Here is a 25,255-nt window from a genome sequence, read left to right on the forward strand (position 1 = left end):
GAAGATACACTTCTGATATTTCTGAGGCACTTATGACTGAGGCACTGCACGAGCTTGTGCAGGTAAGAATCCCAAAGTGCTTTCTGTCAGGAAAATTAATCCTCAAACACCAGAGTTTTATGTCCAAAAAGGAGACTTTATTGGAATAAAGGGAGAGACCATGGGACATTCCCCTGGGATCTCTCAAATTTTTGGAGGACGCAGCCTCCTTTTTATCCTATTTTCCTGGCCTCATTTCCCTCTCTCTTTCCCCATTGGCTGAGGTACTTGAGAGGCACAGACTTCCCGGAACGCCTGATACCTGAAATTCCTCTCTAATGTATAACCCTCCCTTTTAATTTTTAATTCTTACAGAATTCATAGTTTTCTCCCCCGTTGCTTCTTTCATCTTTCGATATCCAGTTTCATTTATCAGCAGCCCTACAGTTTGTTTGTAAAGGCAAATATCTCTTTCCATTCATCAATCAGTGGAATCCATCCCATTGTTTCTTTTATCTCTCAGTGCTAGCCTTATCTACAAGCAGATCCACAACTCATTTGTAAAAAAAAAATTCAACATTCCTCTCAATGTGGTTCTCTAAGAAGGCCATAACTAAATGCTTGCATGGGGGTTTTGGCTTCTGGAGCAGTGGGGTAGGGCTGTTGTTGGTTCCTACCCCTCCATCCCATGATGATGTAAGGGGTGAGGGATGCCATGTGTGCTGTGCACTGGCAGTGATCCTCATGAAATCCTTCTAATCCTCTCCATCGAGCTAGTTAAGCTCCTGGAAATGACAGGACAGAAAAAAAATTTTAAAAGTGCTCAGTTTTGTGCCCTCCTGCCCTCGTGGGGTGAGGGACAGGAGGCAGAGGTCCAGCTTGGTGTCTCTCTGACCTTTCCTTTGAGACAACACTGTCTGCTCCCACCACAAAGGCACAGAGGGTGCTCTTTGCCCCCACCAGTGGGAAGTGGCTCTGCTGACCCCACTAAGAGTGCTAGAAGATGAGTCTGTGAACTAAACAGTTGAATATTGCCTAGAGGGGGGTAGCAGGCAGTAGCTGTGCCACCATTCTCTTTCCAGGACCCCACTGGGAGTACTTGAACTATCGACGATGAGAGAGAGACGGGGACACTGAATGGTGATCAAAATCCAATTTTTACTGAGCACTACATGTGCTTATATACCATTTACAGGAAGGCTGGTAATATTTTACTGCAATCACATAGACAAACCTTACATAGACAAACTCTCACATAGACAAACGCTCACATAGACAAACTTTACATTGGGACTTAGTAAAATCTTATTTCCCATAACCCAGACTTGATCCAGTCCTCTTGCAGTCAGGTCTCTGTTTGCTCTTGCCAGGCATCCTCGTTGTCAGGCTGCATTTGCTGATTAAATCTGCAGTACTATCAGTCTCATTTGCATTACCCATATCCACATCTCCCCCGTTTCTTTTAACTAAAAATACACTCTTAAGCGATTTGTCGATTAAATTCTTAACACACTGTAAAATACAAGGAATAACTACTACAACGCATAATATGATGCCTAATACATACAAACCTATTTGAACTAAATTCCTGACCCAGCCAGTGAGTCCCCAGTGCCCTAAGAGCCAGTTCAGCCAGTCGTACCCATTATCTACCCGAAGTTTATTCCCACCTTCTTTCAGGGCTTGAATGCTGGCATAGATGGGCTGGGAGTGGTCAGAAAGGTTAAGGCAACACATCCCATCGAATTCCTCAGCCACAGGCGGCGGCGGAGCTCGGAGGCGGCCCCAGCGCAGGTGGGAGCCGCGCTCGGTTGTGCGGGGGCTCGGGGCTCGCTGCGGGCCGAGGGGGCGGCAGGGGGCTCTGGCGGGTTGGTTGTGCCGGTGCCGGCCCGTGTTGGCGCTGGGCTGAGGGCGCTGCGGGAGCGGCTGCCCGCGGTCTCCTTCCCGCTGGGGCCTCGGCAGGAGCCGGTGCCGGAGCAGCGCTGGCTCGTCCCGGTTGCTGTGGGTGGCACAGAGGTGTCTGCCCTGTGCCCGGGGCTGTGCGGGAAAATTCCCGTGCCCAGAGGTTTGTGTGCCCAAAGGAGACAGAGGAGTCCTGTAAAAGTGACTTTATTGATGAACAAAGAGAGAGGCCATGCGGCATTTGCCATGCGGTCTCTAAAGCGCCGCCTCCTTTTTATTCTCATTTTCCCGTTTGCATCTCCCTGTCCCTTTCCCGACTGGCTGAGGTACTTGGAAGGTTCAGACTTCCCGATCCACCTACTGCATGTCCCTCTTAATATTCACTCCTACTACGATATTAATCTTACTGCTTTCCATCCTGCCTTTTCTCATATTCTCAAGAATTGCCTTTACTAACTTTTAATTTCCATTGACTCAATTTCTTTTCCCGCATCCTCTTTGGTGCAAGGTGTCGTGCATGGTAAAAAGCTGAGAGTTGCTGCAGCACGTCAGAGGAGCAGCAGCATTCGTTTAAGCCTTGGTCAGCCAGAGAACCACGAAAATTTGTCCCATTCCCATCCTTTCTCCGGAATACGAGATATTTTCATATTTCCTTTGCTATCTGTTGAACCACTTTTCGGTTATCATCTGTTTGCAAACAGCCGTTTGCGTCATTTAATTTTCCACAAACTCCTACTTCTTCTGTAAGTAGATAATCTGATCCCATCCCATGGTGAAATGTCTCGTTCCTCATTTCAGAGGCTTGGTCAGCAGGAAGGTCAGGAGCTGGAGCTGTCTGCTTGGTTATTATTTCAGGGATACTTTTTAACCTAATTATGCCACTCAAATTATGGATGGATTTTCTGTGTCCTGATATGAATTCGTTAGGGATCCCAGGGGCTGGTCCATGGTGTTGTAGCATTTGTTCTGGTGGCCGTTCATCTTTTTCCCTTTTTTGGGTGCTCCCTCCTGCCACGGCTGCATCAATTGACCACTTTTATCTTATGAAATGATAAAATGTTTGGATTCCCAACTGATTTCTCTGGACTAGCAAAAACACCTCAGTGCTCTGGGGAGAGGGATGATCCCCCCCCACTTTTTTTTCATGAAATTTGCTCAATATTCTCCGTTTGCTGTTTCCCTTTGCAGCTTAACCAATTTCTGTTGCAGTCAGATATCCTCACTATGGGCTCTGCCTTTAGTTGTGCAAATTCCATCTGTGCAAGCAGGCAGAGCTGGGGGTGAGGGGCAGATGGACTCAGGGAAATTCCTCCCCCTGGCAAGAAGGCCCTTGGGCATTGTCTGCACTTTTCCTGAGCAATGTTAATTTGCATTTCTAAAACTCCTCTCCTGGCTGCCTGGAACTAGGATTTTCTTCCAGAGCAGCCTTTAGGTGATTCACACGTCCACCCTCACAATCTGCTTTATTTTCGTTTTTATTTTTTTTAGCGATTTTTTATTAACAGTTTATGCGTTAAAGCCTCACCATTAATACTCTTCTAGGTTTGCAAAATGCAACTTAAAGGTGAGCTTCTAAAGATCCATTCCGAAATTCTCCCATCATTAAGAGCCACCACAAATATATAGAAAAATATTCCAATGCAATCAAGTCTTTTCTGCCTCTTCTCCTAGGAGTAAAAATTGCTTGTCACACCCCTGGCCCAAACCTAACTGACAATCTAAAAGTAGGATTAATGTGAAAATTTTTTCTCCTGGTGTAATCTTGTCACTGAAACTGCATGGACAATAAAAAACTCTCCAGCAATATCTTTAGTGTTAGAGAGTTAAGGCATTACTTGATTCTGGTCAGGATGTGCAACAGAAATAATTTCATCCACACATAGCCCGGGCGTGCAGAGAAAATCATTCCATGAGATGTGAATTTTGCTAGATTTTTCCTGAAATTTTACAGTCTGAACCCATTGAAATCCATTGGTTTAGTGTTTATTGCTTCCAGGTTGTGTAGTTCTTAGTTTTTGGTTTCATATTGGACCTGGATTTCTCCTCCTGTGATGTTAATGAGGTCCCACTCCTGGATTTCCTTCTCAGCCTTTTCCAGACCAGGTGTCTCCATCTGGGCCAGGGGCAGTGTCTGGGGTGGGTGTTCCTTGATGTTTGCTGATGTTTCCTTGATGTTTTGTTGAATGTTGTTATCTTTGTGGGAATCTTTTGGGCTATTCCCAGTCTGTTGAGATGTTAAACTCATCTCTGTTGAGTGGTGCAACATCCCTTAAAAAAAACCTTTTAAAATTTCTTTCCTGAGAGAAAGGCAAACCGAGCCTGACTAGTAAAATGGAATGTAAAAAAAATTGAATTTGGTATACTTTCCAACAATGGAATCGCAGGCAGCCCAGTGTGTGAGTGTAATTGAGAGGCAGAGTCCTGGGTGGATGCTGTGAACAGCAAAGTGCCAAGGCAGGCTCTGTGCCAGCCCAGCTTCCTGTGGCAGAGATTTCACAAGAGACAGGATTCTGGCCACAGACTGCTTGAAATATACATCCCTTATCTCCAGCCCGCACTAGGTGGAGAATTCCCAGGGTAAGGAATTGCAAAGATCAATTCCAAGGGAGATAATTGAATATCTGCCCTGGCTCTGGCCAAAGGTTATAATGGCCGGATGCTTGGCCTTCAGCCAAGGGCACACACTGACTCAGAAAACACTTCCTAAATGCAGCAACATGTTGCATATTCATAGACCTTCATGCATTATTCAGATTCATTCTCCCCAGACCTGTAAATCATTCTTTTTCCTTCCTGGGATTCTGGTGTCCCATAATCCAGGAATGTGAAGAATTTCCTGATTATCTTTTTTACCATTCTCTGATTTACTTACATGAACAAAAGCTTTTTACATCAAAATGTTGTAATTACAAAAAATATATTTACCACAACTATTTCTAAGTTCTGTTAATCGCAGAGCTAAAATAAACTATGTTCATACAGCAAAGTTTTCCAAGAGATAGCATTCATTTTAATATTTGCAAAAAGACAATAATATAATATGTACTTATAACACACGTAGAATCCAAATTTCTTTCCTGAGTCTGGAATAGTCATAGCTGTGGCACCAATCATTTTGTTAGTTTTCATTTTCTCAGCTTTTGTTCCCTTTCTTCTGTCCATACCCCAACCTTGAGGCTATTGGGGTTTAGAAAGTGATACAATGTTATGGGTAGAACAGAGAACTCTCAATTCAGGTCCTGCAGTTTCCTATTAATGCTCAGAATTCTTGCACCTCCTTTTCACTCCTGGATTACTTCTGAGACTCCCCTGACCCCCTCTAGTTCAAGATACCACAAACCTTCAGAAAAAATATCTCACAAATATTTAACTCTTTTCTCTAGCATTTGCTCTTTTTTTTTTTCAAATACTGAAAGATTAATTTTAGGCTGAACATTCAGCCATTTCACAGAGGCTTCTTCTGCCACTTCTTGTCCTCCTGATGGCAGCAAGTCATCCACATCCTGCATTAACCCAATCCCTGGGTGTGGGGTAAATTCTTGTGATATTTTCTGCAAGGCTTGTCCTAATAAGGCTGGTGCTTCCGTGCATCCCTGAAGAAGGACCGTCCATGTCTTTTCCATTTTCCCTTCTACCTCTTGTTCCCACTCAAAGGCAAAATCCAGTTTACCACCCTGTGTAAGTGGGCATCCCCAGAAAGCATCTTTGCCATCAAGGACTGAATGGTGGCAGTGTGAGGAGGGCACCTGATTCAAGATGGTGTAAGGATGTGAGAGCCCCTGGGTGCTGGGGCCCCCTTGGGCCCTGGGGTTCATCCCTCAGGGGCTGTAGAAACTCTGCCATGGCCTTTGCCTTCCCCTTGGGCTTTTCCTCCTCCCTTCTTGCATTCCCCTGCTGTGCCTTTGTGACCAAGTGCTCCAGGGGCTTCTTCTGCCCCTCCTGCAGCCCCCTCAGTGCCTGGGGGTGCTCATCCTCTGACAGCTGCTGAGCTTTCTGCTAAATCGTTCCTTTCTGCAGTGACCCAAGGAAAATGCTTAAAAGCTAATCTCGATCTTTCCACGTCCAATGCCCATTTCCCAGCTGTTCCTTTGTGCTGCTGCTCCTTGTGCTGTGGCTGCCGTGGCCAGCCCGTATCCCAGAGCCGGTGCCTGTCCTGCCGCAGTGTCCAAACGCGGCCCCCCCGGCGGGCAGGGCCGGCAGCTCCACGGGGCCGGGCAGCGGCCGGGGCGTCCCGCAGCCTCCTGGGGGCCGGGGGCCACTGCCGGGCCTGCAATTGCCGGGGGGTGCTGGGCTCAGGCAGCGCCCGGCGCTGAGCCCCGGCTGCCCCACAGCCCCGGCCCGGCCCCGCAGCTCCCCACAGGCCCCCAGCCCGTGCTCCCGGTGCCGCCCCTCTGCGCCCGCTCCTGCCGCTGCCCAGCACAGAGAAACCCCCTGCAATCCTGACCTCCTTGTGTGCCTGTCCTGGCAACCGGGGATACAAAGGATCTGCAGCAGCTGGCAACTTTTGAGGATAAGAGCCTGCTGAAAAACATCCCCATCCTCAGTATTTTTCTCTTTCTCCTCTTTTCCATCATCCTTTTTCTTCCCACATAGATTTTTCCTGCTGCTTCTTTCCTGAACCATATTCCTGCACACTGCCCTTCACCCAATCCCTTCCCAGCACAGCAACAGCATCCATCCCCTGTTGTCTAAATCCCTTCTCGACTTCCCTGATAGCTCCCCTTGGCGTCCATGTCCTTGATTACCTCTGCGAGAATGTGCAGACTCCCTCACCATGCTTCCCAGGGACCCTTCAGATATATTTTGGGATCATCGTTCCTTTTGCCAGGATCCCTTCCTGGCTTTTCCTTTCTACCCTCCATGCGTGCCCTGCCATGTTTAGTCCCCGAAGATGCCACTGTAGTCCCTGCTGAGATTTTCAGTGCTCTCTGGCTGCCGACTCTTCCCAGCCCCCCTGATCTGTCACTCGTCTGTCTCCTGGTCACTCTCGGGTACCCAATCCATGCCCGGTGCCGCAGCCACCCAAGGGAACCGATCACCCAAACTCGGTGAGGCACCTTCAGCTCCACTGACTGCCCCCGCCCCGGACGGGGGAACGAATTCTGGCCGAGTCCCAAGGTGTGTGGAAAAATTCACATCACCAGATGTTTCTGTCTGCTAGGATGACAGAGGAGTCCTGTAAAAGTGATTTAATTCATAAAAAAAGGAAGAGGCCGTGGGCCATTTCCCATGGGGTCTCTGCAGTTGTTAGTAGACACAGCCTCCTTTTCATCCTAATTTTCCCGGCTGCATCTCCCTCTCCCTTTTCCCACTGGCTGAAGTACTTGAGAGGTACAGACTTTCCAATGCACCTGCTGAATTCCCCCCCCCCCGTTAATATGCACCCCACTATTGTATATCTAACGATATTCACGGCTCTGTTAGGTGTTTGTTCTTCTTCTGGGAGTTCACGAATTGAGCAGGACCTTGGCTGAGCAGCAGTCTGTGTGGTCAATTAATAACATTTTCTGACCCTGATGGCTTCTGCTGTCACTTCCTTATGTCCACGTCCCCGGCCCTGTGTCCAAGCGGATTCGCAGCATGTGTTTGTAGAGACCCTTTGCTGTTGTTCCTTGCATGGGGGTCCCCCGTTTTGGGGCCATCCCCCCTGGAGCAGGGTGTCCCGGCTTGGTGCAGCCCCGCCCCTCGGGCAGCGCTGAGCCAATGAGAGCGCGCGGCGGTGATGACGCAGCAGTGTCCAGGCAGAGCCGCAGCTCCCAGCGTTGCCCACCTGGAGCCACCTGCGCCCGGCCCGGGCCCCAGCGCCCCCCGGCAGGGGAATTTGGGGAGGTGGGAGGGGGGGAGCGCCAAGGCCGGGCCCCCCCGCGCTGTGGTGGCGGCAGCGGCTGCAGTGGGGAGCGAGTGCGGGCGGGAGCGGCCGAGAGCCCAGCGCTGCCCCAGCCCGAGCTGCCCCAGCTCCATCGCTGCCCCTGCGCTGGGATGCTGTGGGTTTGGGGGGAAGAGGGAGCCGGCAGTGGGTGCTAGGCCTGGGGGCAGCAGGAGAAGGGAAGGAAAAGCAGAGTTGAACAACAAAATGGTCAAATACTGCACGTGGGAGGAGAAGGTGGGATTGTTCCGAAGGAGGAATAGTAGGAGGAAGAGGACTGTGAGGAAATTTGGCGAAAACAGAGGAGGAGGATGAGCAGAAACGGGAAGCAGCACAAGGTTCCACCATTCCCTATATGTGCAGCCTCCCCTCCAGCCCCAGGAGTGTTGTTCCCCCCACATGCAGCAGGTGACAGGGGAGAGGGTTCCACGATTTTCACAGGGATGAATCTTGGTGTTTTGGAGGTTTTACACACAGACACAAGATGCTCAGTGACTTCCTGAGATGATCTTGGGAAAGGAGAAGCCCCCAGCTCAAGTACCTCTTATCTTGTTCTTTTCCTCAAACCAGGACTTGTCATTCCGAAGGTGTGGGCAAATGGAGGAGGAGGAAAAGCCCCAGAGATCCCTCACGAGGAGGGGCTGCAAACCCAGCCCAGGGAGCTGCGATGAGGAAAGACCCTCCCTGAGCCAGGAAGGCGGCCGGACATCCAGGCAGAGCTCAGAGCTGGTGGAGAAGCCTCCTGGAGGGGAGAAGCCCCACAAGTGCTTGGAATGTGGGAAGGGTTTCAGCTACATCTCTGAGCTGATCCGGCACCAGAGGATCCACACCGGGGAGAAGCCCTATGAGTGTGGGAAATGTGGGAAGGGCTTCAGCGACAGCTCCAGCCTGATACAACACCAGGTGATCCACACAGGGGAACGGCCCTACACCTGCTTGGAATGTGGGAAGAGCTTTGGGCGGAGCTCTGACCTGAGAAGCCACCAGCGCATCCACACTGGGGAGAGGCCCTATGAGTGTACTAAGTGTGGGAAGAGGTTTCAGACCAGCTCCAATCTCCTCCTACATGAGCAGATTCACACCGAGGAGAGGCCCTTCCGCTGCCCCGACTGCAGGAAGGGCTTCAAGCACAACTCCAACCTCATCAGGCACCGGCGCATCCACACTGGGGAGAGGCCTTATGAGTGTCCTGAGTGTGGGAAGAGCTTCTCACAGAACTCTCACTTGACCCAACACCAACGGAGGCACCACTAAGGGAAGCCCTGTGAGTGCCCAAGTGTGGGAAGAGCTTCGTGCTCTGCTCCAGCTCCATCCCCCATGGGAGGATCGGTGTTGGATGATCCCCAGTGACCCCCGTTGGGCAGAGCCCTGGTGATCTGTGTTCCTGGTGATCCGTGTTGGGTGGGGGGAAGGAATTGGAGAGATCTTTTCACTCTCCTTGTTTTTGAGCTATTTGGTTGGTAATAAATTTCCTCCCTGTTCCCAGGCTGGGTCTGTGATGCCTGTTCTGCTGTTTATGGACGATCTCTCCCTGTCTTAATCTGACCCAGAAATTCTCTTTTAAATTTTCTCTCCTCTGTGCACCTGGAGGGGCAGGGTCAGAGTGGCTTTGGTGGGTGCCTGGCATCGGGCCAGCGTCACTCAGGCCATGGGCACCCCTGAGATCCCAGTGTGGTGATGCATTCCCCCACTCCTAGAGAAAGTGCTGACCCAAACTGAGGTCAAGATGAAACATGGTTATGACTGGAGCCCACTCTCTTGTGACCCTCTCAACAGAAATCCAAAAGGAGACCTTTGAGCTCTCCTGGGCCACCGTGGGCTGTGACCAGCAGTCTCCCTCTGAGGGGCCTCTCAGAGCCAGCAAACCCTCGGCTTTGCTGTGCCTGGAGGATCGCTGAAACACGACGCGTCCTGGGCCCATACCCTCACTGCTCAAGGCCCCATCCTTCGGCCAGTGGGAGATGCAAAAACATCTGAAGGGAGGATTTCACTGAGCTCTGGGGGGAATTGCCTGTACTGACTGTTCTGTCTGTGTGTGTGCCCCTGAACATATGCTACAGCAAATCTGGGAGAAATACAGCTTTCCTAGATGTGGAAGTACCTTGGATATCTAAGTTAGGCCGGTAAGCAAGGTTTAGTTATAGTTATGAACTTACACCCACCCACACTCCCCTAGGGAGTTCTCAGTTCATTTCTGGTTTGGTTGCCTGGATTTTGTTTGGTTTTGTTGTTGCTTGCTTTCCCTTGTTGTGCCTTAGCTGTCCTGTAGGCAGTAGAGTGAATTTTGCCACCAAACTTGTGCTTTGTCGCTCAATATTAAATCTGACTTTTGTTCATGCCCTTGTCACCAATTTTTAAGCGATCTTAAATACTCTCATTGATGATGAGTGGATAAATGGATTTCAATGGATTTCAATCTCATTCATGACAGCACCACAATGTCCCGCATCACCGAGGGCCCTGACACACGCCCGTGTCACAAAGGGCCACCCCCGGCACCCAAGAGCAGAGGGACAGCCTGGAAGCGGCCCGGAGCAGCCCCGGCCTCGTGGCCTTGTAGCCCCTGGCGTGGCCAGAGCCCTGGGAGGCTTTGGCCACGGTGGGAGCCGGCAGCCCCAGCCCCGGCCTGCAGAGCCCTGGGGCTGCAGCCCGGGCTGGCCGGGGCAGGAGGAATTGGCCGGGCCGGACGTGCCAGGGCCTTGTGGGCAGTGGCTCCGTGTCCCGCGGGAGGCCGGGGACGAGGGGTGTCCCTCAGGGCTGTGCCCGGGCACCGGGGCTCGTCAGTGCCTCGCTCAGTGACACCCAGGGGCACCGAGCGCAGCCTCGGCGCCTTTGCAGGGCACGGGGAGCTGAGCGGGGCAGGGGCACCACGGAAACACCGAGTGCCTGCCCGGGGCAGAGCCGGGGCAAAGCCGGGCTGGAGAGCCGGGAGAGGCTGCTCAGAGCTGGCCCGGGCACTTGGGCACCTGGGAGACAGAGCCCGGCTCTGGGCTGACACTGAGCCCAATACCTGAGAAATCACAGCCGGCTTTTGTAAACACACTTCATATTGTATTTCTCAACGTGACTTTCTATCTTTTCCAATGTTCATTTTACTTTATTTTTTACCCTTTAGAAAGAATTCCATTGTATTTTGTTATGTGTGAGGGGGGATGTGCTGGGAAAGGTTGTGGTAATGGAGTTTTTTATTCAATATATTTTCAAATCTGAGATGTGCCAAGTCCAGACTTTGACTCCAGCAGCAGTGTCTGGTTCCAGACTGCTCTGCTTTTCACAGTGACATCTCAGTTCATTCAATTCCAGCAGTCAAAGCCCTGGAAACACGAAAAAGCTGGGAATGAGGTTAAAGACCTTGGAGGCTTTTCTGTGTCCGTACATTCCCCATCTCTCCTGGGGTCCGTTCAGCCTCTCCACTCCTGTCCTAGAGCACATTGCTGTATCCAGAGTGCAGTACGTGCTTTTACAGATAGATACATGTGATTATTGTGTACACGATTCTCTTGCAGTGAGTTACTGTGATGGTAATTCCATGATCCTCTGCTTTGTGCCCAAAGAAGGGTTATTGTATCTAAACCCCGGCAGCCCGGGAGGGGATGTGTGCGGGGCCGGGGCGGGGAGAGGCTCCTTGTTCATTCCGCGGGCGTTTTGAAGCCTCGCTGCTCGGGTTTTCCGCGGCTCTCTCTGTGCACCGTGGGTTTCTGTTTGGCTGAGAAGCGGTTTTGCCCCAAGCAAACAAAGGATTTTTCCCCTTTTCTTGGCTCGGAGAGGCTGCAGGGGCAGCCTTGCCGTGCCTGGAGGCGAACTGAGCAGCTGCTGTGTCGCAGCCCGGGGGCTCCGCGCCGGCAGGAGCGGAGCGGCGCCGCTGCAGCCCAAAGCCGCTGCGAGCCGGGCCGAGCCGGGAGAGAAAACAGCCCGAGGCTTCAGCCCCGCTGCTTCGCCTGCCGGGACCGTGCCCGCGGAGCCCGGCTGGGGAGGAGTTCAAGGGCAGGCGAGCCCCGGGCTTTCATCTCCTTCGGGACAGCCCCTGGTTGGTTTTTCCCCTGGGGAAGAAGTCGGCGCCACCTGTACCGAGTGTGGTGAGCGGGGAATTTTGGGTCTTTTGTCCCAGGTATGTGCGTGGGGTAAGGTCTGACAATTTAATATTTAGAAATCATTTACTTTTTTACCCCTTTGCCTTGTGGACTTACTGTTTGTTAGTAACTGTTGGAGGTTTTTTTCCACTTTCATCTACTAATTATTACCTATTGGTGGAAAGGTATTATTGGAACCCTATAGAGGAGACAAAACTAATGTCCTCTTTAAAACTGTCTCTCAAACTAAGATACCCATCCCTGTGGTCTCCTGCCCCCACACCCCAAGTGAATCTGATGGCTCTCCCAGTCCACCCCATCTCTTCCAGTGTCCTCACAGTCCCTCCCAATTCCTCTGAGTCCACAGCCATTGCATTCCCAGTCCACTCCCAGACCTCCACCCTCTCTCCCAGTGCATCCCAGTGCTCCCCCAAATCTCTCTGCTCTCTCCCAGTGCCCTCCCAGTCCTTTCCAAAAGCTTTTCAGTACAATCTGAAAACTCCACTCTTTCTCCCATTGCCCCAATCCACTCCACTCTGTCCCAGTGTTCCTCCACTCTCTCCAATTTCATTCTCAGTCCCTCTCAGTTCCACACCAGCCCTCTCCCCTCTCTCCCAGGTCCTCCCAGCTGATCCCAGTGTGTCCCCACTCTCTCCCAGTGCCCATCTCACTCTTGCCCTTGAGCTCACAACCCAGACCCAGCTGCCTGCTCTCCTCCATGATGGATTTCTACCCTGCCGACATCCAGCTGAGCTGGTTCCAGGGCCAGCAGGAGCTCTCGGGCCACGTGGTGGCCACCGACCTGGTCCCCAGTGGGGACTGGATTTCTACCAGCTCCTGGTGCTGCTGGACCCCCCCGATACGCGACCAGCTCCAGCTCCAGGTGCAGCACCCCCTGAGCCGGCACTGGGGCACGGCCCGAACCCCAAAGTGCAGGGGTAGTAGGGGAGGCACTGGGGGAGATGGGAGGGGGATTGGGGTGTGCTGGGAGTAACTGGGAGGGAGTTTGGGGGTGCTGGGTGTAACTAGGAGGGGTTTGAGTGAGTCTGGAGGGGTTGGAAAAAGATCAGGGATTGGAAAGCAGGGGTTGGAATGAGGTTGGTTGTGCTGGGAAGAGACTGGGACAGGTCTTTGTGAGTCCTGGTGGGACTGGGAAAGGGTCCGGGGGCAGTGGGGAGAAAGTGAGAGGAGGTTATGGGATCCTGAGAGGGATAGGAGGGGCTTTGGTGAGTGCTGGGGAGGTTGGGAAGAGATGGGGAGGAGGTTTTAAGGGGTCCTGGGTGGGCTCGGGACAATTGAGAGGGTGCTTGGAGGGGCTTGGGGTGTCTGTGAGAGGTTTTGTGAGATCCTAACCCTTGTGGACCCCCAGAGATGCTGCCAGACACTGCCCGCCGCAAAATGCTGATGGGGATCAGGGGCTTCATGCTGGGCTTTGTTTTCCTGGCACTGGGACTCGGCTTCTACCTGTGCAAGAAGGTGAGAGGGGGTCCCTTGGAGCGTGTGTGCACCCCCTCGGGCCCCCAGTCAGGTGCTACCCCCTTTTCTCGGCCCACAGAGCTCCTGAACCAGCAGTGGCTGCAGCCCCTCCCCGTGGCCTCAGGCCCAGCCAGGACCCCCTGCTTCGTCCCCGTGCTGATTTTGGGGGAGATCTTGTGTCCTCTCCAGCCCCGTTGTCACTCTGCCCACACGCGGCTGTTCCCGTTTATTGTGGGGTGGGACTGGGGAGGGACTCGAGGGAACCCCGCGGGGGGATCGTGATTGGGCGGGGAGGGCGGGTCCAGGTGGGGAACACTGGGTGCTGCGGGTCTGCCCGGCAACCGATGAGTCATCAGAGCTGCTCTCTCTGATTGGCTGGATCTTCTTCATCGCATTCTCTGATGGGCTGAGGAGAGGCCCGGGAGTGAGAGAAGGAACAGGAGAGATCCCGGCCCGAGCACCGGCACGGGAACAACAGAGCCAGCCTGGGCACAGCGAGGGAATTTATTACCAACTAAATTACAGCAGTACAAGCAGAAGGGAAAGAAATCTCTCCAACCCATTCCCACGCACCCAACACGGATCACCAGGACCACGGATCACCAGGGCTCTGCCCAACGGGGGTCACTGGGGATCATCCAACACCGATCCTCCCATGGGGGATGGAGCTGGAGCAGAGCACAAAGCTCTTCCCACACTCGGGACACTCACAGGGCTTCCCTTAGTGGTGCCTCCGTTGGTGTTGGGTCAAGTGAGAGCTCCTGGAGAAGCTCTTCCCACACTCAGGACACTCGTAGGGCCTCTCCCCAGTGTGGATGCGCCGGTGGACAGTGAGGGTGGAGTTGCGGTTGAATCCCTTCCCGCAGTCGGGGCAGCGGAAGGGCCTCTCCTCGGTGTGAATCCGCTCATGTAGGAGGAGATTGGAGCTGGTCAGAAACCTCTTCCCACACTTAGGACACTCGTAGGGCCTCTCCCCAGTGTGGATGCGCTGGTGTTTTCTCAGGTCAGAGCTCCATCCAAAGCTCTTCCCACATTCCAAGCAGGTGTAGGGCCGTTCCCCTGTGTGGACCACCTGGTGCCTGAGCAGGCTGGAGCTGTTGCTAAAACCCTTCCTGCATTTCCCACACTCATAGGGCTTCTCCCCAGTGTGGATCCTCTGGTGCCAGATCAGCCTGCACCTGTAGCTGAAACCTTTCCCACATTCCAAGCACTTGTGGGGCTTCTCCCCTCCACGAGGCTTCTCCACCAGCTCTGAGCTCTGCCTGGATCTCCGGCCGCCTTCCCGGCTCAGGGAGGGTCTTTCCTCCTCGCAGCTCCCTGGGCTGGGTTTGCAGCTCCTCCTCATGAGGGATCTCCGGGGCTTTTCTGCCTCCTCCATCCCCGCACACCTGGGGAATGAAAATTCCTGGTTTAGGGGGAAATAACAAGAAGAGAGCTCCATAAACTGGGTGTTCCTCCTTGCCCAAGTTCATCTCTGGAAGTCATTGAGCATCTTGTGTCTGTAATAACCTCCCAAACACAAAAATTCCCACCCAAAATCCTCCAAACTTTAAGACACGGATCAAAAACTCCCCAAATATCAAGCTTAAGCCAAAATCCCCTCCAAAATTGTGCTGGTTTGAAAGCAAAACCAGTGAGAGACTCCAAGTCAGAAATAGAATTTCATAAGAAAAATATAAGAGAAAAAAATCCATGCAATAGTACAAAAGAAAACAACTGACAGAATCAGAATGCAACCTGACACCCCGCTAGTTAGGGTGGTGGTAGCAGTCCAGATGAAGTGGTCTTGTTGTAGTAGTGATGCTGTAGAAAGGTCTGGTAGCTCTTGTCCTCTGGAAACCAGTGGGGAAGGGCTGTCTTGGTGTTCCAAATCTCAGATTTTATCTAGGTAGGAAAGGCTTGGCTCCTCCCCCTGGCTGGAGCATCTCCCAATGGGATGATGGAATTTTATCAGTCATGCAGTGGGACTCAATGGCCCATTAACAGAAGATATCTTCCTGGAGGAAGGATGGGTTGTGGAAAAGATAAAGAACACTGCCCCACCTGGTTTTATCAGATGGCCCATTAGCAGAGGATATCTCCCACAGAGATAAGGATCACTGCTCCACCTGTTTTTTTCCACCACTCTTTATTCTTTTGTTTCTTCCCTGGACCTCTGACTGCTGAATTCATTTTGCTACTGATTTCCTCTCCCTTTTGAAGATGAAAATGGTAAAAGTGTCTTTGACCTGCCTTGCTGGATATTGTGAAGAGGAACAGTCATCTACTGCAAGTGGAAGTGTCACAGGTGGAGCAGAGTTCTGTGAGTGCTGTATCAAACCAGACCTCGTCAGACCTGCCAGAACAACTGGTCATTCTGCCCTTCACTGCTCTGCCTGTTCCACACAGCGCCAGGCGCTGCCTGAGCCCAGCACCCCCCGGCAATTGCAGGCCCGGCAGTGGCCCCCGGCCCCCAGGAGGCTGCGGGACGCCCCGGCCGCTGCCCGGCCCCGTGGAGCTGCCGGCCCTGCCCGCCGGGGGGGCCGCGTTTGGACACTGCGGCAGGACAGGCACCGGCTCTGGGATACGGGCTGGCCACGGCAGCCACAGCACAAGGAGCAGCACGAAGGAACAGCTGGGAAATGGGCATTGGACGTGCAAGGATCCAGATTCGCTTTTAAGCATTTTCCTTGAGTCACTGCAGAAAGGAATGATTTAGCAGAAAGCTCAGCAGCTGTCAGAGGATGAGCACCCCCAGGCACTGAGGGGGCTGCAGGAGGGGCAGAAGAAGCCCCTGGAGCACTTGGTCACAAAGGCACAGCAGGAGAATGCAAGAAGGGATGAGGAAAAGGCCAAGGGGAAGGCAAAGGCCATGGCAGAATTCCTACAGCTCCTGTGCCCATGGGGTCACTGTTTTTCCAGGGAAAATGGAAAAGACATGGACGGTCCTTCAGCAGGGATGCCTGGAAGCACCAGCCTTATTGGGGCAAGCCTTGCAGAAAATATCACAAGAATTTACCCCACCCACCCCCAGGGATTGGGTTAATGCAGGATGTGGATGACTTTCTGCAATCAGGAGGACAAGAAGTGGTAGAAGAAGCCTCTGTGAAATGGCTGAATGTTCAGGCTAAATAGCATCTTTGATTATTTGAAAAAAAAAGTGCAAATGGTGGAGAAAAAGGTTAAATATTTGGGACATATTTTAACTGAAGCTTTGTAGTGCATTGACCCAGGGAGGGACCAGGCAACCTCAGAACTAACACTACCCAGCACTAAAATGGAGCTGGGACAATTCAGGGGATTAAGAGTGAATTGCAGGACCTGCATTGAGGATTCTCTGTTCCAGCCTGAATGTTGTATGACTTTTTAACCCCAGATAGCCTTAATATTATGGTATGGACATAAGAAAAAGTACAAAACTTGAGAAAATGAAAAAATCCAAAGTGATTGAATCCCTGCCATGGCTCTACCAGAGTCAGAAAAGAAATTGGAATGGGATGTGGATGTTACATAGGGCCATGCCAAAGGAATTTGGACTTCCCGGCTGCAGGAGCAGCATGGGAGGGCACCACTGACCCTGCACTGAAGGCAACGCAGCAGCAGCCAGGGCTCCACATCGGGCCAAGCCCCTGGGCCTGCCCACAGATCCTCTGCTGAAATCCTCTGCCTGGGCACCCTCCTTTGGCATCTCCACACACTGGGGCCAATCCTTGCTGCCACTGCTGGAGCTTCGCTGCTTTCTGTGCCTGCACTGCCACAGCTGCTGGGGAAGACAACGGCACAATTCCACTCTGCCCCTCAGTTACACTCACACACTGGGCTGCCCGGGATTCCATGGTCAGAAAATATAGCAAGTTAAAATTATTTAAAAATCTCTTTTCTCTACTCAGGCTTCATGTGCCTTTGCATTGGGGAAACGAATTTGAAAGAGATTTCTAAGGAATATTCCTGCACTCAACAGAGAGGAGTTTAACATCTCAATAGACTGGGAATAGCCCAAAAGATACTCACAAAGATAACGACCATTAAGGCCCATCAGCAAACATCAAGGAACACCCACCCCAGACACTGCCCCTGGCATAGTTGGAGATGCCTGGTCTGCAAAAGGCTGAGAAGGAAATCCAGGAGTGCGGACCTAATTAATATAGAGGGGAAGAAATCCGGGGCCGATAGGAAATTGAATACTTAAAATTGTACAACTTCGAAGCAATAAACATGAAACCAATGGATTTCTATAGGTTTTGGACTGTAAAAAGTTAAGGGAAAATCTAGTAAAACTCACGTATCATGGAATGATTTTCTCTGCACACCCGGGCTATGTATGGCTGAAATTATTTCTGCTGCACATCCTGGCCGGAATCAAGTAATGCCTTGATTCTCTAACAGTAGAAATGGTGTTGAAGAGTTTTGGGTCCTCCCGCAGTTTTGGTGACAAGATTATACCATTAGAATGTTTTTTCTTAATAATCCTACTTTTATATTTTCAGTTAAGATTGGGCCAAGGGTGTGAGAACCACATTTTAGTGTTAGGGGAATAAGCAGAAAAAAATCTTTATTCCTTTGGGGATTTTTTGTGTATGTTTATGAGTGGCTGTTAGTGATGGTAAAATTTTGGTATGGAATTTGTAATGTTCACTGTTCACCTTTAGGCTGCATATGGCAAAACCAGAAGACCTGTAATATTTAATAGAATATTGTTTTAAAAAGAGACCAAAGAAGAAAAGCAGCGGGAGGGGGGAGGGGAGAGAGGAAGGAGAGAATATGTGAGTCACCTGATGGGCTGTGATGAAAAGAAGATTCATTCCAGGCAGAGCCAGGAGAGGAACTTTAGAAATGCAAACTAACTCTGCTAAGACAAAGCGCAGACAATTTACCAAACTCTTCATGCCTGGGGGAGGAATGTGGCTGATTCCCTCTGCCCCTCACCCCAAGCTCTGCCTGCTTGCACAGATGGAATTTGCACAACTAAAGGCAGAGCCCATAGTGAGGATATCTGACTGCAACAGAAATTGGTTAAGCTGCAAAGGGAAACAGCAAACGGAGAATGTTGGGAAAACTTTACTAAAAAAAGTGGGGAGGAATCATCCCTCTCCCTGCTCCAACCTGTGCTGTCACTGTCCAGGTTATATAGGGTGTATTGGGGCACTGGGGTGTTTTTGGTGCCACAAGTTCAGGGAAATGAGTTGGAAATCCAAGTATGTGGTGATTTAATTAGAGAAAAGTGGTCAATTGATGCAGCCCTGGATGGAGGGAGCACCCAAAAACGCAAAAAAGATGAACAGACACCAGAGCCAATCCTACAACACCATGGACCAGCTCCTGGGAACCCTAACGAATTCATATCAGGAGACAGAGAAGTCATTTATCATTTCAATAGCATAATTAGATTACACAATGTCCTCGAAATAACACCCAACCAGACAGCTCCAGCTCCTCACCTTCTTCCTGACCAATCCACTCAGATGAGGAATGCAACGTTTCCCGATGGAATGGAATCAGATGATCTATTAACAGAAAGTGGAGGAGTTTGTGGAAAATTAAATGACTCAAACTGCTGTTTGCAAACAGATCGCAAAGGAAAAGTGGTGAAACAGATAACAAAGGAAGTGAGAAAGTAGCTCATATTCCGGTCAAATGTGGAAAGGAAGGGAATGGGACACGTTTTCGTGGTTTCCTGGCAGACCATGGGTGAAACGAATGCTGCTCCTCCTCTGACGTGCTGCAGAAACTCTCAGCTTTTTACCATGCACGACACCTTGCGTCAAACAGGATGCAGGAAAAGAGATTGAGACAATGGAAGTTAAAAGTTTGTAAAGGCAATTCTTGAGAAAATGAGAAAAGGAGGGATTGAAAGCAGTAAGATTAATATCGTAGTAGGACTGAATATTAACGAGGACATGCAGTAGGTGGATCGGGAAGTCTGAACCTTCCAAAAACGTCAGCCAGAGGGGAATGGGAGAGGGAGATGCAGCCGGGAAAATGAGGATAAAAAGGAGGCGGAGCTTTAGAGACCGCATGGCAAATGCCGCATGGCCTCTCTCTTTGTTCATCAATAAAGTCACTTTTACAGGACTCCTCTGTCTCCTGCGGGCACACAAACCTCTGGCCACGGGAATTTTCCCGCACAGCCCCGGGCACAGGGCAGACACCTCTGTGCCACCCACAGCAACCGGGACGAGCCAGCGCTGCTCCGGCACCGGCTCCTGCCGAGGCCCCAGCGGGAAGGAGACCGCGGGCAGCCGCTCCCGCAGCGCCCTCAGCCCAGCGCCAACACGGGCCGGCACCGGCACAACCAACCCGCCAGAGCCCCCTGCCGCCCCCGAGGCCCGCAGCGAGCCCCGAGCCCCCGCACAACCGAGCGCGGCTCCCACCTGCGCTGGACTTCTTTACCGGAAATATGGGGGTATTGAATTCTGATTCACATTCCTGTAATATCCCTAAACTAACAAACTGATCTATTAAGGGTGCTACTCCTTTCCGAGCCTCCAGTTTCAGAGGGTACTGCCTTATCCGTACGGGTTGTGCTCCTTCCTTCAATTCCACAACTACCGGTTGTGCTGCTTTTGATTTTCCAGGAATTCCTATTTCCCATACCCATGGTACCACAGCCTGTTCTATTTCTGTGGGGATTTCTGTTGCCTTTACTTCTTTCACTGTAAATAATTTGGCTATATTATCTTCTGGAATTTCTAATTTTACTCTTCCTTTTTCAAAGATTATTTTTGCCTCTAACATTGATAACAAATCCCTCCCCATTAGTGATTCTGGGCTATTTGGCATGTATAAAAATTGATGATCAAATTCTTTCCCCCCAAACTTTATATCCAACGGACGTAAAAATGCCCTTTCTTCCACCTGTCCTGTAACCCCTACCACCCGAATGGTAGAATCACTTAGAGGTCCTAATTTGGTGTTAATTGCAGAATATGTAGCCCCCGTATCTACTCTAAATTCCAGTGGTTCCCCGTCTACTTCTAAAACTACCTTCAGATCCCGATCTAGTCAGCTTTGATTCTGGTAGCTTCCCATCATAAAGGCTTGGGTGTCACCTTGTGGCCCTCCCCGAACTGCACTTGAATTATTTATCAACCCCTCCCCGCTATTCAGCCCGAATCCCATACCTTGATTAAGTGGACATTCGTTTTTCCAGTGTCCTCTGTTCTTGCACAAGGCACACTGATCCAATCCCAGTCTCATTTTTCCTTGTCCCATTTGTAATTGGTTTGGGAATCCCCTTCCACCCATCGAAATTCCTCCCCTAGCCATTCCTCGCCCCCGTCCGCGCCCCCGGCCACCTCCCCACATACCATTCCCCGTTATCTGCTGTAGTACTGCCAACATACTAGCTTGTTGCTTCTTAGCAGTCTCTTTTTCCCTATTATTATATACCTTCCACGCAACTTCTAAAAGTTTATCCAAATTCCGTGTATCTTCCCCTTCTAATTTCTGCAACTTTTTCCGAATATCCTCTTGGGATTGTCCCATAAAAATTAAAGCTAGCTGCAATTTCCCTGATTCCCCTTCAATTTCTAAACTGGTATATTTTCGAGCAGTTTCCTTAAGCCTTTCTAAGAAAGCTGACGGGGACTCATTTTTCTCCTGCCTTACTGAATACAGCTTGGACCAGTTTAACGTCTTAGGTATCCCGCTCCGTATTCCTTCTACCAACAATTCTTGATAAGCCTTAAGTCTATGGTAACCCCCTGTTGAATTAACATTCCACTTTGGATCCTCCCGCGGCACCAAATCATTTAATGTACCGTCCGCTATTTGCAACCTAATAATTTCTCGTGCCTTTTCCCTCATAGCTTTAAACACCATCTCTTTCTCAGTAGAGTCCATTATTGTATCCAGTAAGACTTGTAAATCATTCCAGTCTGGATTTTGTGTTTTAATCACCATTTTCACTACCCTTGCCGCCCGTTCAGGATCCTCCCGATAAGCCCCCGCAGACTGCTTCCAAATTAACAAATCATTAGGAGAAAAAGGAACTTTCACCATTACTCGTTCCCCGTGGGGTCCAACCGCTTCCCACAACGGAGCCATCAATTGGGCACCCCTTTTTCCCTTCTTCTCCCGCCCGCTACGGGTCCTTTCACATAGAGGAGTACGCGGCTTATCAACGACTTTTCCTTTCTCTAAATCCCCCCCCTTTTCTTCCTCATTCACCTCTTCGTCCGACTCACTCGGTTCACTCTCCTCCAGGGGAGGGACACTAGGTGCTACCAACAGAGAAACATCCTCCTCAGGGTCTGACAACTTAACAGAATACTCCTTCCCTTTCTGCCACCCTTTGCAGCCCGCACAACCATCTGTTGCTGTTTTTAAGACCATGATGCCACACTCCTTCTGCCATTCTCGCTTATTTTTCAAACAATAAAACAAATCAAGATAGGGAATTTCTTCCCATTTCTCATTATTTTGTAAGAAGTGCATAAGAGGAGTTATAATATCAGGATTTAGAGTACCATTTCGGGGCCATTGCATACCCTCAGGTTCGTAGTGGGGCCACACATGATTACAAAAATCAATCAATTTCTTTTTACTCAGTTCTTCACCAAAATTCCCCACCTTCCAATGTTGCAACAGCCCAAGGGTGAATCATTCGGAATTTCCATCCCCGAACTAGCCAGAGCTTTAAAGGTTTTAAAAGGCATCATAACACTCACACTCACACACTTTACTATTATTTCCACACTCACACACCCTTTACCACAATTCTTGCCTTTCTCGTCGCCGCGAGTGGCAAGTGCTGGATCTGCGCAATCACTGTTGCGTCTGACGACCAGCGCCTAGGCTTCCTTTTCCACAACCTTTAAGACGTCCTTTGCCCCCGGTGCGGGATCACCGTCCCGTCTTAATCGGCGGGCTTTCCCTTTCAATAAAGAATAAAGCACCTTGCGGGCTTACCTCACAGTCGTCCGTCAGGCGCTGGGTCGGGCACGGGTTGATGTCTCCCCAGAAATCACCTGGTGCCGGCGTGGAGTAGATCAGCTCGCGAACCGCCCCTGCCGCCTCCGGAGTCCTGCCGCGGTCGCCAAAACTGCTGCCCGAAACCCCAAGTAAAACACAAACTAACAGAGTGTCAGTTTATGCGGTGCTTTATTTAGCCAGACAGGAGCATCGGACTGTGAGTATCTGTGTGGTTTGGTGGGGATGACTGTGTGCTTGCCTGAATGAGACGTGGCCTTTGCTGCGAAGCGAGAGTGGAGTCCTTCTATCCGCGTTTCCAGCATCCCGCGAGGGACCTGGCCGGTGACCGGACGAAGCGAGTGAGCACAAAGGGAGAGACTGCTTTTCTTGTCCTAGCCCAGGTAGAGGCTGGGTCCTTCCCATCCTAGCCCAGGCAAAGGCAGGACCCGGGAAGGGGGCGGGGGGGAGAGGGGGAGGAAAAGAAAAGCAGATGGCAACACACCAGTCACGGAGGGAGAAGGGAAAAGCTGCTTTTCCCATCCCAGCCCAGGTAGAGGCGGGTTCCAGTCCATCCTGACCCGAGGAGAGGCAGGAGTTCAAGCAGAACACATCGGGGAGTACAAACACCTCAAGACAGTCCCTTGAGGTAAAAATGGGACAAAGAGGGAGGAAGATTCTGAGTCCCAAGGACCCACGAAGAGGTTCCAGTTCATTTGGTCCACAAGGAGACCGGGAAAATAAAGACAAGACAAGTAGGTTGCCAGAAATACCACCAGGCAGCCCTTTGGGAGTAATATTAAGATGTTGGGACACGGGTGGTATAGAGAGGAAAAAGTAAAGAAAAATTGATTCAGTATTGCATGGTGGAATGGACCAAAGAAATTATCCATAAAGATATCCTATACTGGCCCATGTTCGGATCATTTGAGGGTTGGATTTGTCGGGCATGAAACACATATGTGGCTCATAAAGAACCATTTAACAGAGAGGAATGTGAGTATGCTGCCCTGTGGGCAAAACAGTCCAAGCCATCCTTGATATATACTTTAAAAGAAAAAGAGGATGAGGATAAAAAAGGTTACCTGGGAACCCCTCGATGATCTCCCACCTCCGTATAATACAGAAAATACAGGAGACCCCCCCACGCACCCACTTCTCCTCCTGGTACTCCCATAGCTCTAAGAACTCGCTCCAGTCAAAGGAATACCAGGAGAGATGGTATCACCAGAGAGGAGGGAGATAACGACACAAAGGCTCGCCTTTACCCCCTGAGGGAAGTGCCATTAGCAGGACAACAGGCTGGATTAATTGGATTTGTAAATGTTCCCTTGAACACAGGGGAAGTGAGGAACTTGAAAAAAGAAATGGGAGAACTATTAGAAGATCCTATAGGAGTATCAGAGAGACCAGATCAATTCCTCGGACCAAGTATGTATACTTGGATGGAATTACAATCTATATTAAGTATCCTATTCACCACGGAGGGACGGGAAATGATCAGACAGGCTGGAATGAGGGTATGGGACCGGGAGCATCAGATTGGACCTAGGGGAGACCAGAAATGGCCATTAAATAATCCTAACTGGGATAATCAGAATGATGTCCATCGCCAGAATATGATGGACTTAAGATGGATACTCGTTAAAGGTGTCCGAGAATCAGTTCCTAAAGGATAAAATATTAATAAAGCCTTTAGTGAACAAAAACAACAAAAAAAGGACGAATCCCCGACTGACTGGTTGGAGCGGCTGAGGAAAAATCTCCAAATGTACTCCGGGATAGACCCTGACACACAAGTGGGTCAGGCACTCCTCAAAACCCGATTTGTTGCTCGATCATGGGGCGATATTAGAAAGAAATTAGAAAAGTTAGACGATTGGCAAGATCGGGGGTTACAAGAATTGCTAAGAGAAGCAGAAAGCAAAAGCTAAAATCTTTATAGCTGCAGTTCGTGAAACACAGAAAGAAACCCAGCAGAAAGGGGGAGGGAAATCACTAAAACCCCCACCGAAACAAGGAAATGAAGCAGGAAATAATTCACCAAGGCAAACCTGCTTTTATTGTAACAAGAAAGGTCATATAAAGAAAAACTGTAAAGAACGGATACGGGATGAAAAATTGTTCCAAGAAGACGAATAGGGGTGTCAGGGGCTGTATGATCTGGGGACCATACCATCTAAAAAGCCCTTGAAAAAATTAAGGATTGGTCCCCAGGGGGAGGTGGTGGAATTTTTAGTAGATACAGAAACCGAAAAAATCCACAATTAAACACCTACCAAAAGGGTGTAAACCTAGTAGAGAAACAGCACTCGTGGTTGGAGCAAAAGGTGAACCATTTCGGGTCCCTATTATTAAAAATGTACAAATTGAGACCCAAACCAAAATTGAATTAAAAGATCTGCTGTTACTGCCAGATGCAGAAAATAATTTACTGGGGAGGGATTTAATAATAGCATTGGATTTGAAAATTGAAGTATCCCAAGGGTAGCTTAAAATTTTTGCTTTAACCCAAAAGGACGAGGAGCAAATATGTCCTGAGGTGTGGTACACCCCTGGAGAAATAGGGAAGTTAAAAATGAAACCTATCAAAGTGAAAATCACTGATCCCGATTTACCTATCCGAGTTCGTCAATATCCAATATCTCTGGAAGGGAGACGGGGCCTTAAGCCTCTCATAGAAAACCTTTTTCAACAGGGGGCTTTGGAACCATGTATGTCCCCACATAATACTCCTATTCTGCCTGTCAGAAAGACAGACGGGAATTACAGATTGGTACAGGATTTGAGAGCTATAAATCAGCGAACTGTTACCAAATTTCCCGTAGTAGCAAACCCTTACACACTCTTAAAGGATTTGTCCCCTGACTACACTTGGTATAGTGTAATAGATCCAAAAGATGCCTTCTGGGCATGCCCGTTAGAGGAAAGTAGCAGAGATTGCTTTGCCTTTGAATGGGAAGATCCTGATAAGGGCAGGAAACAACAACTGCGTTGGACAGTATTGCCTCAGGGCTTTACAGAATTCCCCAATCTCTTTGGACAAGCCCTAAAAGAATTAATGCAGTCTTCT

The 25,255-nt window shown here is 50.2% G+C and overlaps 1 pseudogene; it reads left to right on the forward strand.

Moving 5' to 3' along the window:
• LOC148218104 (class II histocompatibility antigen, B-L beta chain-like) overlaps positions 1 to 19,086 on the forward strand; it is a 48,706-nt pseudogene extending 29,620 nt beyond the window's left edge.
• Positions 19,087 to 25,255: the final 6,169 nt, after the last annotated feature.

The sequence above is a fragment of the Sturnus vulgaris genome, unplaced genomic scaffold (genome assembly GCF_052056855.1).
Source record: "Sturnus vulgaris isolate bStuVul1 unplaced genomic scaffold, bStuVul1.hap1 Scaffold_195, whole genome shotgun sequence".
Lineage (NCBI taxonomy): Eukaryota > Metazoa > Chordata > Aves > Passeriformes > Sturnidae > Sturnus > Sturnus vulgaris.